At 38.0% G+C, this 12562-nt stretch overlaps 1 long non-coding RNA gene across 2 annotated transcripts; it reads right to left on the reverse strand.

Moving 5' to 3' along the window:
* Nucleotides 1-978: 978 nt before the first annotated feature.
* LOC126729075 (uncharacterized) lies at nt 979-2829 on the reverse strand. 2 transcript variants are annotated; one of them, XR_007656485.1, is made up of 3 exons: nt 2624-2829; nt 1988-2043; nt 979-1233 (listed from the first exon to the last, which is right to left on the reverse strand). It is a non-coding gene; the product is annotated as an uncharacterized LOC126729075 (long non-coding RNA). The 2 variants fall into 2 exon arrangements; XR_007656484.1 differs by lacking the exon at nt 2624-2829 and having other exon boundaries at nt 1988-2163.
* Between the last annotated feature and the right edge of the window lie 9733 nt (nt 2830-12562).

Genomic DNA, 12562 nt, shown 5'->3' on the forward strand with positions numbered 1-12562 from the left:
ACAATTTCTTGGCTGAGAAGACTAAGAAGCTTGAAGCGGAGCTATTTCAAGTCAAAGCTCAATTGAAGAGGACTTCAAATGCAAAGCTTGATGAGATGCTCAGTCTTCAGAAATCTACTTCTAATTGAATAGGTTTGGGGTATGGTCTCTCTTCCTCTAATATTGCCTCTACTAGTACTACTGTTTTTGTTCCTCCTAGCAATAATGTTGAAATTAAGAACAATGATGTTAAGATTGATTTAGCTAGTAAGAACTTAGACAAAGGTAAATCTATCTTAGGAGCACCCCCCTAAGCAAGATAAGAAGGAAGTTAAAAACCCTAGGGCTAAGAAGGCTAACTCCCAAAAGCCTAAATAGAAGAAGCAGCATCTCTGTCATCATTGTGAAGTTGCTAGTCATACTCGACCAAATTGCTATAAGTGGTTAGCCACTCAACAGAGCAACGACGTGATAGCTTCTGGGAACCAGAATCAGCTTCAATCCTTTCTTGCTCCTCTTGGAGATCTTCTCAAAGCCCTATTGTTCCTTTCAAACTTGAACGGTTTCAATTCTTCCCCCTCACCACCGATTCAAGGGTTCACTCAAAGGAAAGGTTCTTCCAAGGTGTGGAAGGAAAGGGCTCCAAGTGATTCTATCACTTTCTTCTCTCTCTTTGAGTTTTTGTTTTGAGTCAGTCTAGTTTTTATGCTTTGCTTTGTTTAACATTTTTTTTTTTTGCCAATTTTGCTTTGTTTTTTTTTTTTTTCATATAAAAAAAATTTAAAAATCATAAAAATACAAAAACAGTGTATTTGTGTACATTGGTACTTGTGTACCTTGGATGGCCATTGAAACAAAGTTTTCTAAACTTTGTATCTTTTGTAGCTTAGATGAGCATCTTTATGCATAACTAAGCAAGTGAGCTTTGTGGCTCTTTGTAACACCCCAAACCCATACCAAGGATTTAGATGCACAACTTGTCTTAGAAATACTCAACAATAATATAATGGAACAGAGCGTAATTAAATATCCACAAATAAACTTCAAATAATCAAAATCTTTCCTATGAAATCCATAAAACAAAAACTTTAACAATAAAGTCTCCAAATACAATCTCAAAGAGTTCCACAAATGCCAAAATTACTATCCTAAGAAAATATACTAAAACAATCCCTCAACTAACATAGCTCCAAAAGAAGTCTTCAATCTATGTCTCCAATGATCTACCACCAAAAGATATTCCACTGCTCTAATCTGAAAGGTGGAGAAAGGGGGGTGAGCTAGAAGCCCAATAAGAGACTACATAACATGAGGATGTCTTTCAAAACAAAACATTAGTATCATTAACAAAATATAGTCTTTACAAAACATTTAACATAATATTGTAATCAATAAATAAAATAGTAACCACTTTAATTGGCCAAAATACACTAGATAGGTAGAAACAATTTAATATAGTAATAAAAAAATTTTCCACTTGTAACAGCCAATAACAATAAAACAATAGTTTGATGTGGAAAACATTAAACATTAGCCAGACAAAGACATAAGCTGCTAAACACTCGGTGGGTGATTCCCATAGGGAACAATAACACTAACCTCAAAGAGGCAACACTGGCTCCAAAGAGCAAACGATAACACTACACCACACCACAATAACACTACATCGGCCGAAGACCAACACTTAACCCTGTGTTGGCAAAGGTTGCAGATTGTCTAGCTGACTATTTGAAAACATTCTTATTTTATTACAATATTGTCAATAGCAATCATATATCTTATAACAAATACTTTCTCAAAAATATAGTTTTGAGTCATTCTTAACACATACAATTTCAAGGTAACACTTAAGAAATAATAAAGTTCAGGTATGTATACAAAGCATTGATAATAGTATAAGTTTTTGGAAACTTCACTTTTGCAATTATGTATATATAAATATATTTTTACCATAAATATATGTAGATATAAACGTCCTGAGAGACGTCATGTTCTGAAGTCCACTTACCTCTAGTTGTTAAACCAAGCTTCACCTCAACGGTCTGAAACAATATCAATTAGAACCTAAATAAACACAAGACGACTCAATAAGAAAGGATACACTAAGGCAGCAACAAAAATATAAGTTTCACTCTTAAAATTCGTATCTCACTACTTATTCTGAAACTATAGCTAATCTAGTACTCAATTGATTTATCAAGTACTCCAAAATCAATACCTAGTAAACAATTCTAATGAGCCGAAAAGTAAATCTCTTATATTATTAAATTCTCCCAGTACAAGTTGGCTTCCAAATGATCACATGCTTGTAGATCATATTAACCCAAAATGATATATATCATCCATAGAAAATTCTACCCGTAGGACATAGAAGCTATAGTATGTACTGAGTGTTAGAAAGTTTATCTAACATATATATATATATAATATTCAAAGATCTATCCTACCCGTAAGCCATAGCAAGAACACAGTAGATTCACCAATTAATTCCTACCCGTAGGACTTAGTGACCTGAAGCATGCATTGATAAAAGTTTAGAACTTGACCACAATATAGATTACAAGATTCAAAAGTCCAGCCCCACTACCATGCGTAAACTCTAGCAACTAGGTTATTTCCATGAGGGTTTGAGAGAGAGGTATACCTGACCACACGACCATACGGATGCAGGATTTGTTTCTTGTAACTTTACCGTCTCTCTCTCTCTCTCTCTCTATCTTTCAGCAGGAAACCCTAACCTACTAACACGTTAAAATTATTTTCACTTGGGCTCAAATATAAAACCCACTAAAAGCTTAAATAAGCCTCCCAAGACTTCAATTCCCACTAAACTCATATTAAGGTTGTTTAGATGGGCCAGAACTCTAAAGAATTCCAAAAACACTTAAACTCCTAATCCAATTAGGTTTTAGTCTCTTATCCTTGTCCTTAACTGATAAGGAGACTAAAAGTTTAATATGAATAATCCACAAAATAACTCTCATGTTACATCTTTTATTTATTTTCTTTGTAGGTATCATAATATAAAATAATATCACCTTCACAATAAATTAAATAATTCATCAATTTCACTTTAGAAGCAATAAAATTAAATTTAAGTGAGGCGGGTGTTACACTCTTGTTTGTGATGAGTAAGATTAAGTAATATCTTGTACTTAACACTCGTATCACTCTTTTTGACGGGAATGACTAGAAAATTCTAAGAGAATGGCATAAATAACCATCTCACCACTGTTACCCGCCAATCATGAAATGACATATGTATGCTTTGGCATAGCAAAAGTGCAATGTCAATGACATTTGTGTGCTTTGGCATAGCAAAATTGGAATGTCAAAAGCTTAACATAATTGGGTATTTCTTTTCTATCTCTTATATGCCCATTCATGATTTGCTTAAAAAGAAAAATATGCAAAGAAAAATAAAAAACAAAAAGATCAAAATGCATTTAAATATGATTGCAAGCGTGTATTCTAAGAAATGTGGGAGTTATAGGATGTACCTCAAAGGTGATAGTCTCCATCAAATAGTTATGATTGTGTGTGAGTTAAAGTGATTTTCTCATATCTTAAATCGTCATAACATGTATACACTTATGCAATCTTGTAATATTTTTTACACACAACATGCAGTATGCTTTGCTACTCTTGATACATGTGTAGGTACAATGTGATTTGGCCATCACAAGGTTTTACATATGTTAATGTATGCTCACTAAACTGTCTTGACTTATTTTTTAAATATAAAATTGGTTAGACTTGTTTAGTGTGTGTGTGTGTGTGTGGGATCCATGTGCTTAAAATTGCTATTGAGAGATGATTTTGAGAGGTTAATATGGTGTTTGGATCATTGATTGAGTCTCATGATTGATTGCATTTATGTCTATGCTTTTCTCCTCTCGAAAAACTGTTTTTAAAAGCTAGCTCGACACCTCCTCGACACCTTCTTGACACCTGGCTATCTGTCGAGCTTCCAAACATTTTCTTATCGCAATCTCGACACCTCCTCGACACTTGGTGGATCGATCGAGAAAGTTCCTGTCCCTTCGATAGCTTCTTGACACCTGATGGATCGATCAAGCCTCATCTCTTGTGTCTAATGTTTTTGTACCTCGACACCTATATCTGTCGACGGCCAAATCCTCAACACTTGGCTCAACACCTTGCTCGACACCTCTCGACACCTTTATCTGTTGAGCTTTACTGAGGTTCTATATATTCTTCCTCATGCGATCTGAACCTCATTTCTCTCGAAAGCTCTATTTCTTTATCTCCCAAACACTCTCATCTCACTCCCAATCTTCTCCTTAAGGTTTCTTCAAGCTTTTTCAAGAGTTTCTTCACTTGGTATGCTTCTAATCTCTCATTCTTCATGCATTTCATGTTTTGAAACCTAGGTTTTGGGGATTTTGAAAAATTTTGGGTTTTTCAAAATTGATGAGTGTTTGTTGAAATTTTGGGATGGGTTTTGCTTAAATGAGTTTAAAATCTCATGCATTGCATCACATTAACATAATAACAGTATTATCATGCATTTTAGATCTGTGCAATTGATTGTGTGCTGGTAGGATTGGATTGGGCTGAGCCCATGATGCAATTTACTTTGCATGTCACATGTTCATGCATTTCCCATGCATACGTACTCCATTTCAATATACTTGTTATATTTGAATTGTTTTGGAGCTTTTTTTATTGTCTCTTTTTCTCCCCTCTCTCTTTCTGTTTACGTTAGTAGTGTCTATGGCACCAAAACGTTAAGTCTACTTTGGCTCGAAACCCTCTTCGTTCTGGGACATCTTCTTCTTCTAATTCTGCTCCTATCTCTCTTTGCTTCCGTGATGATGATGCCTACAAGGCATTCTCAGAGAACTTTTTTAGACGCGGCATTCATTCGAAACACCAAGTCATTCTGGCGAACTTCGCCGACACCGACCTTCCCGATGTCATTCACAGTCGAGGATGGGAGTCACTATATGACGTCTCGGTCACTTGTTCTCTCATGCTTATCCAAGAGTTTTACTCCAACATGCATGGGATTGATCGTTTAGTACCTCTTTTCTTCACTCGCGTTCAAGGTATGCGCATTCCTGTCACACTGCAGCTTATTGCGGATGTGCTTCGGGTTCCTAGGGTAGAGTTCCCTGACTACCCTAGTTGTGAACGTCTGCGGACTGTGTCCAAGGATGAGCTCAAATCCACTTTTTGTGAGCGTCCTTCCGAATGGGGTGAGCGTCAGTTCACTTACTGTTCAGGCTTTGCAAAAGGCCTTCGGTTTTTGAACATGGTGATGACCTTTGTACTCTATCCTCTCTCTCATTATAACTCCATTACAGAGCCTCGTGCTCAGTTTTTGTTGTCCCTTCTTGGGCATCTTACTATTGATTTCCCTTCTCATTTTATTCTTTCTATTATAGATGTTCATCTAGATTCGGTGTCCCATGATAAGCTCATCTTTCCTTCCGCTATCACGAGGATATTACGCCATTTTTCTGTCCCTTTTCCTGTGTCTGACCACTTCGCTTATATTTATGCCATAGACTATGCTACCGTTAAACATAGAGAGGCGCAATTCAGGTTGTGACAAACGGATTCAGCAGCTCCCACCCATCCGGCTTCATCTTGATCTACTCGATCCACATCTGCTCCCTCCTCTTCCACGAGCGATGTGTCACTAGGAGACCTCATGGCGTAGTTTCAGCGCATGGATGCTCGCCTAGATACACTCTCTACAGAGTTGTATCAAGTAAACATCCGTGTTGGCCACATTGCTAGACATCAGGCGATCATGGGCAGTTTTGCTCCTGAGGCTTCTCCTCTACCTCCTCCAGTGGCTTCTGATTCTGATTTTGAGGATGAGGATGAGGATGATGGTGATGACGACGATGCTTCTGATGATGATGATGGAGATGCTAGCTCTACCGATGAGATGTCTACTTGACACTTTACCCTTTGTCACTCGTGCCAAAAATGGGGAATAGTTTTGGTATATGAGAGTAGTCATACTTAGGAGGAGAGTTAGTATAGGACATTTTTGTTAGGGCTAGTGTTGATATCTTGAGGGATGTAGTGAGGATTTTATGTATCTTTTCTTTTCTTTCTTTTATAGATACATTGTTCTTGTACTTTGGGTCTTGTGACCATTATTGACATACATTGTACTTATTTTCTTTATATATGAGGATGTATGTTTCTTTCACATACCCCTTACATGTGTTGTTTCTTTTCTCTCTTTATGCACATGCTTCTTAGTACTTGTATGTAATCTATTATTTCTGTTTCACACAAAGATGCCTTGATGAGTTTTGTTTAAAGTGTTTCAGAAATACAGGTTGTTAAAGTCTACTTGCCATAAACTCTCTCTTGCAAAGTTTCTCAAGAGTTTGTGTTTGAATAGATTTTATTTTATTCAACAAGTGAATATGAGTTAAGTGATTTATGACTTCTCTCATATGTTCATTTGTTTGTTGTGGTTTTGTCACGGATTGCCTAAGGGGAAGATTGTTAGGACATATGTGATTCACTTTTTAGGAACATATTTCACTATTTTATGTAATTGGCTAATCCTTTGAAAAAATGCACTTTGCTTGTAATTGGGTAGATCTAGGTGTTTTTAATACTTCAAGAAGCTGTGTTTCAAGATCAAGTGTTGAAGTCATCAAGTCCGTCCAAGAAACAAGCTGAGAAGTGCAAGTTCATTAAAGCTCGACAGCTAGCATGTGTTGAGGTTTAAGAAGCTATTCAGCCCGTGTGCTCGACACCTCCTATCTATCGAGGTTTAAAAAAGAAATAGAAATTCTGATCTGTTTTCTTGGAATCCATGAATGTGTCTTTGGGACTTCTTTTCTCCTAACCCTAGACATATAAAAGGATTATTTTAAAGGCCGTCAAAGAGTTCACAAGTTGCACAAACTTTGAGAAAAGTCTGTTCAAGCAAATTGTGACCAGAGACAAAGTTTTGCCCTAGTTCATCTCTTCTGAAGAAGTTGCTGTGTTTGTGTACCATAGGGTTTTGTGACCAAGCATCTTCTTGATCTTCATCGTGTGGATGAACTGAAGAACTTTGCATCCAACAACCTTCTCTAGTTGGTGATTGAAGTTGCGTACTAGGATCCGTGCAATTGGTTAGCCACGTACTTAGGAGCTATGCATCAAAAGGAGAAATTGTCACCATAGAACAAGTCCAATTGGGTATTGGGGTAAGGGTTCAACTGTAGGTTGGTATAAGGTACTGAGATTCCTTTACTTGTAATCGCTTGTTGTGATAATAGTGGAATTTCGGGAGTGATGACTTAAAAATCACCTGGTGGGGTTTTTGCCGTGTTGGTTTTCCCCATTCATAAACAAATCACCATGTCAAATTTATTTTCCGCTGCATACTTAGTTTATTGGTGATTTGTTTGTGCTACCACGCATTTGCATGTTAATTAACTTAATTAATTCACTTGGCTAAATTAATTAGTTAATTTATCACAAGGGGTCAATACGTTTTTGGCCTATCAAAGTTTAGGTGGATATCAAAGTCACATCGTACTTCAATTAGACACGATGGCTATCTTTATAAGGGAAGGGCTTTAGCAAATGGATGACCACGCCTTCTTGAGTTTGCATATTAGGCGCTAGGGAGAACATCTTCAAACTAATAATGACTGGACTAGGTAAAGGTGCATCTAAGGCCTTCGGGCCAGGTATCCTAGAGATTCTTGAGATAAACATTGGCAGAATTAGAGGATCAAAACCTCGAATGGTGGGGACAACAGGGGTTCCCTTCTAGATAAATCCTGGGGATGGCTCTGCGACTACAGGAAATGCCAAGACCAAAGGAGTGGAACCTTCTGAAAGTTCAAATATGTGTATAAACACCCTTGAACGTTTAGACCCCCAAATTACAACTTAGCCAATTCAAGCATTATGTCACACAACTAGTGTGCGGAAAATTAACATAAGCTATAATATGGAATTGAAAAGCTATCTAAGCCAAATTAAAATCACAACCCACAGCAAATAAAAAGGCAAAGATAAAAGGAAGGAAGATGCAAACACAAAGACAACACGCGATGTGTTATCGAAGAGGAAACCGAAGCCTTCGGCGTAAAACCTCTCCGCCGCCCTCCAAGCGGTAAACAATCCACTAGAAAATATAGTTGGGATACATGGACAGCAATAGACCCTCTAAGCCTAATCTACCCAGTGCACCTAAGCCCTCTAAGCTTCTTGCTCCAACGAGGTTGCGCCGAACCTTTTTCTTTTCTAGCTTCTCGGATTCCGCTACTAGACCGTAGCATCAACCAATGTAGATTGGTTCCTTCCTAACTGCTTCCCAGAAATCCAAACAGCCCTCTCACAGTGATGACTATGGTGAGAACAAGGTTTGGTAAAATGTCTCTCAAGGATTTGACAATGGAGAGGAAGAGAGTTGAGGAATTTGAAGAGACTCTAATGTATAGATTGTGGGTGAATCAATCTTGTTTTTCTTTAGGGTTTCTCTCTCAAAATTCTCTCTGGAAGCTCTCTTTCATTTGTGGGTAAAAGAGGTATTTATACTGAAGTAAGAGAGGAATGTGAAACGTCAGGATTTACAAAACAGGGGTGGCTCGCGGCTTGACCTCGCGACTTGACTGAGTCGCGAGATCCAGTCGCGAGATAACCGTATGGCTAGTTGTCCTGTTTTGTCCTGTAGTGCTCCAGCTAGCATGACTGTTCACCTTCTGGCATCCTTGGCACGTGTGCTGCGTCTGGCGGCTTGAAGCCGCGAGCCACCTGCGAGAACAAGCCGCGAGTCTCTGTTTTTTTGCACACTCTTGAGCAAACTTCACTCTATCTCACTCACTACCCTTACAACAAGCCCACCTAAATACAGGGTTACTAAATGCTGAAATACAAGCAAATTTGGCATGGAATAAAGCCAATAAAATGGTTGATTAAATTCAACCTTACACCTTCCGTGGCTAGTATGGCTTGTGCTTTCTTTGGAGCTGGAGCTCCTAAATCCACAAGTGATTCTATGATCTCTTTGATAATGACCGAAGTTGGAGAAGCTAGCGTCCTCATCCCTGGAGTAACCTTACAGAGGCGCTCTTGCAAGTATTCATCCTAGTCTTTCCTTGATCCTATGGTCATAGTGCTATGGCTAGTTCCAGCTTGGGTACTCGGAAAGCATAGGTTGGCTACCATGCAATCGATCCTTCACACGACCTCTCTTTCAATCTAAATGATACCTCAGTCAGCTAGGCTCTGAACTTGTGCCCTGAGCACTCTACATCGAATAGGGCATGTTGGTCCACATTGTGACAGAATGAGCAGACTTCCTAGTCGAAGCCTAGGGCTCCTATGTACTCCAGAACAATGTGACTTTCTTGGGCTAAAGCCCGTAGCATGGCTTTCTAAGGGAATAAGGGGGATGAGAAACCTGGGGTCCTTTCCTCCACAATAGAGATAGCATTCACGTTCCCTTCCAAATGAGGAGGCAAGGGATTAGTGATGACATTCAGCCCTGCCGTGTTGTCGAACTATATTAGCTCGTTGTTAATGAAATCTTGGATTTGGTATCTCAACTACACACACTCTTCCAAGGTATGCCCTTTGGCCCCGAAATGGTGCTCACATTTCTATGATGTATCGAAACTGGGCAGAGGTGGATTGTTTCTGGGCTTCACAAGTACTGGAGTCAGTAGCTTCTTCTCCAACAAATAAGCATAAAGCGCTACCATGGGCATAGGTAACAGAGAGAATTTCTATGGTTCTGCCTTGGGATATTAAGGTTGATTGGGCCTTCCCCTCTGATTGAATGCTCGGTAAGGCGCCTAGGCTAGCTGAACCTATTGCTGATAAGGCCGGGCATTTGGGGTTGTATAAGCAAAAGTAACACCCCTTGGCCCTTCAAGCGTTTTGTCAATCATATGGACATCGACTTCCTTCCCTTTGCGGCCAATTTCCTTTTTCACATGTTTTTCTATCATAGAATTAAGGGCTTTAGGTTCGACTATTTTCTTGCTCCTAATACCCTCATCAATGCACTCCCTGATAGGAATCAAGCTTGCGAAGTGAGTGACTTGGGCACTGATCATCTTCTCGTAGTGAGGAGGCTTAAGGTTATCAATGAACCACTTGATCATTTAGTCTTCCATCATGGGAGGAAGCACTTGGGTAGCTAGCTCACGCCACCTTTAGGCATACTCAGGGAAAGATTCCCCACTCTTTTCTTCTGTCCTTTGAAGAACTATGCTGTCAGGAACTATCTCAATGTTGAACTAGTAATACTCCAAGAATGCATTGGCCATCTCTCTCCAACTGGAGGTCTTTTCCAATCTCACATACCATATGGCTGTAAGGCCAGTCAAGCTATCAGGGAAAATCTAGTAAAGCAAAGGTTGATTGTCTCCATAGGGTGCCATCTTCTTACAAAACATGCGCAGATGGGTGCAGGGGTCTCCAGTGCCATCATACTTGGCAAACTCAGGTGCCTTTAACTTGAGAGGCATAATGACCTGAGGGAAATTGGTCATGCTATCTAGATCGACACTTCCTCTGGCACCGGAGCCCTCTATGATATGGACTTTCTCAATTAGGGTTTCCATTTGACTTTTGACCTGATGCTCGCGAAAAATAATCTGCAAGTGCACAAAATCGTAACAAGTAGTAAAGTGTTTTTAGAAAACGAACGTCAAACCCACAGGGATTAACTATGTTATTGAATACCGAAATTCACTAAATTAATTACTATTCGGAAAATCGAAAATAAATGGAATGTTCTACTATCTGAATTAAATTAAACTATTTAATAAAAGTAAATCTACGAATAAAAAGAATTAACAAAGCGTAAAAATCTAACAGTGTAAAAAAAATATGATAAGAATGGATCTAGAGTAGTTGATTTCACCTAACAAATCCCACACAATTTATTTTTCCTAATTATTAAATTCTAATAATCTCCCGTTGATGATTAAAAATTCCTTAAGTATTCAATATCTTCTCTCGAATAATATCAAAAATATCTTCAAATAACAATTCCATATCTCTATGTGAATTTAATTAATTGGAGACTCATTACGTACTTTGAATTTTCTGAAAAATCACACTAATCGCGGTAAAGCATCTCTACTTTCGCTTAACTAATGGTGTTTAATTCTAGAACTAAAATAACAAATCACCTCTCGGTCTCATTGTCATTCAATTGATCAATCAATAATTCGTAAAAAGAAATATTAAGCATTAAGAATAAGAATTAAACACTCAATCATGGAAATATTAAAAATAAAATAACTCAGAATATAAATTGTGTGTTCATTGCTAGACTACATCAATGCTTTAGAAAATAAAATTTAGTTCATAATAAAATTGAAAAGAAAACAAATAAAACTTATGTGTTTCATGGGAATTGGTTGATCAACATAAAGCGGTGCCCCTTTGTCCTCAAAAAGACTCCAAAGAAAATTATATAAATGCGGCACACTCAATTTTTTCCCTAAAGAGCCTTTAAATAGGTAAAGGAATCCTATTACAAGGTGAATTCCCATTTGGAGAAAATCCCAGATTTTTAGGCTTCACTTAACCGACTATTTTGGCCCATTTAACTTCAGAATTAGGGCTTTTGGTAAACTACAAAGTTGTATCCCTTTAAATTAACTTTCCAGCCCAACTTGAATCATCTCGATTGGACATCTGAGCCCAAAGTTATGCTGAAATACTAACTGATGTGCAGGCTGGAATCCTAATCCGAATTAGACTTGGATTTGGTGCAAATTTCCTTTGATTCCTTGCTCCGGTTGGACTTAAATTTAATTGGGTTAGTCTTCTCTTAAATTCATGTCTGGCTGGATGAAAGTTGACTTGATTCAATTGGCCTAGCCCCACTTTGCATGTAAAGCCCTTGTAGATTAATCTGAAATCTTCTCATTCCTTCAAAGCAAAAATGAATAGATAAATATAAATAAAAATCAAATCAAATCAAAAGAAATAAAGGAAAACTAGCAATTTTAATAAATAAGAGGATAATAAAAATCATGTAAAAATTACACTTATCACCTGACCATAACCAAACTCTGAGGTCTTATACTTAGGAGGATCTACTTCCTGGTTATCCCTTTATGGGGTGAATAGTGGCATGGTTTAGCCTTGATTTAGATCTGGTGGTGGTTGGGCCTCATTTTCAAAATAGGGGGTAGAGTTCCCTAGAGTGGGACCAGATGAATCTCGGTTCCCTCCTACAACTAGCTATTGCATCATACGCATCATTTATGCCATCTACTCTTTCATCTGTATGAACTCAGTAACATTTACTTCAGAAGCTGAAGGATTACTAGTTGACATCTCTCTAGCACAAGACCTAGTGATAATGAGATCACGACGTGATGGTAACTTGGACTATTTCCTTTGAGCAATATTTTCTCTTTATAATCTTGGAAAGGAAAAGAATCGGATGAGAAAGAAATGGGGTACATTTGAAAATTTGACAATGTGGAAACACAAAACGAACACAAAGTTAGTTTTGGTTTTTGCTTATTTGAAATGCACCTATCATTCTCGAAATATTGGCTTGGACCCTTGATCGGGTATTTATCATGGTGAGTTTCTATACTGATGCAGAATT

Source organism: Quercus robur, chromosome 5, assembly GCF_932294415.1.
Source record: "Quercus robur chromosome 5, dhQueRobu3.1, whole genome shotgun sequence".
NCBI classification, from domain to species: Eukaryota; Viridiplantae; Streptophyta; class Magnoliopsida; order Fagales; family Fagaceae; genus Quercus; species Quercus robur.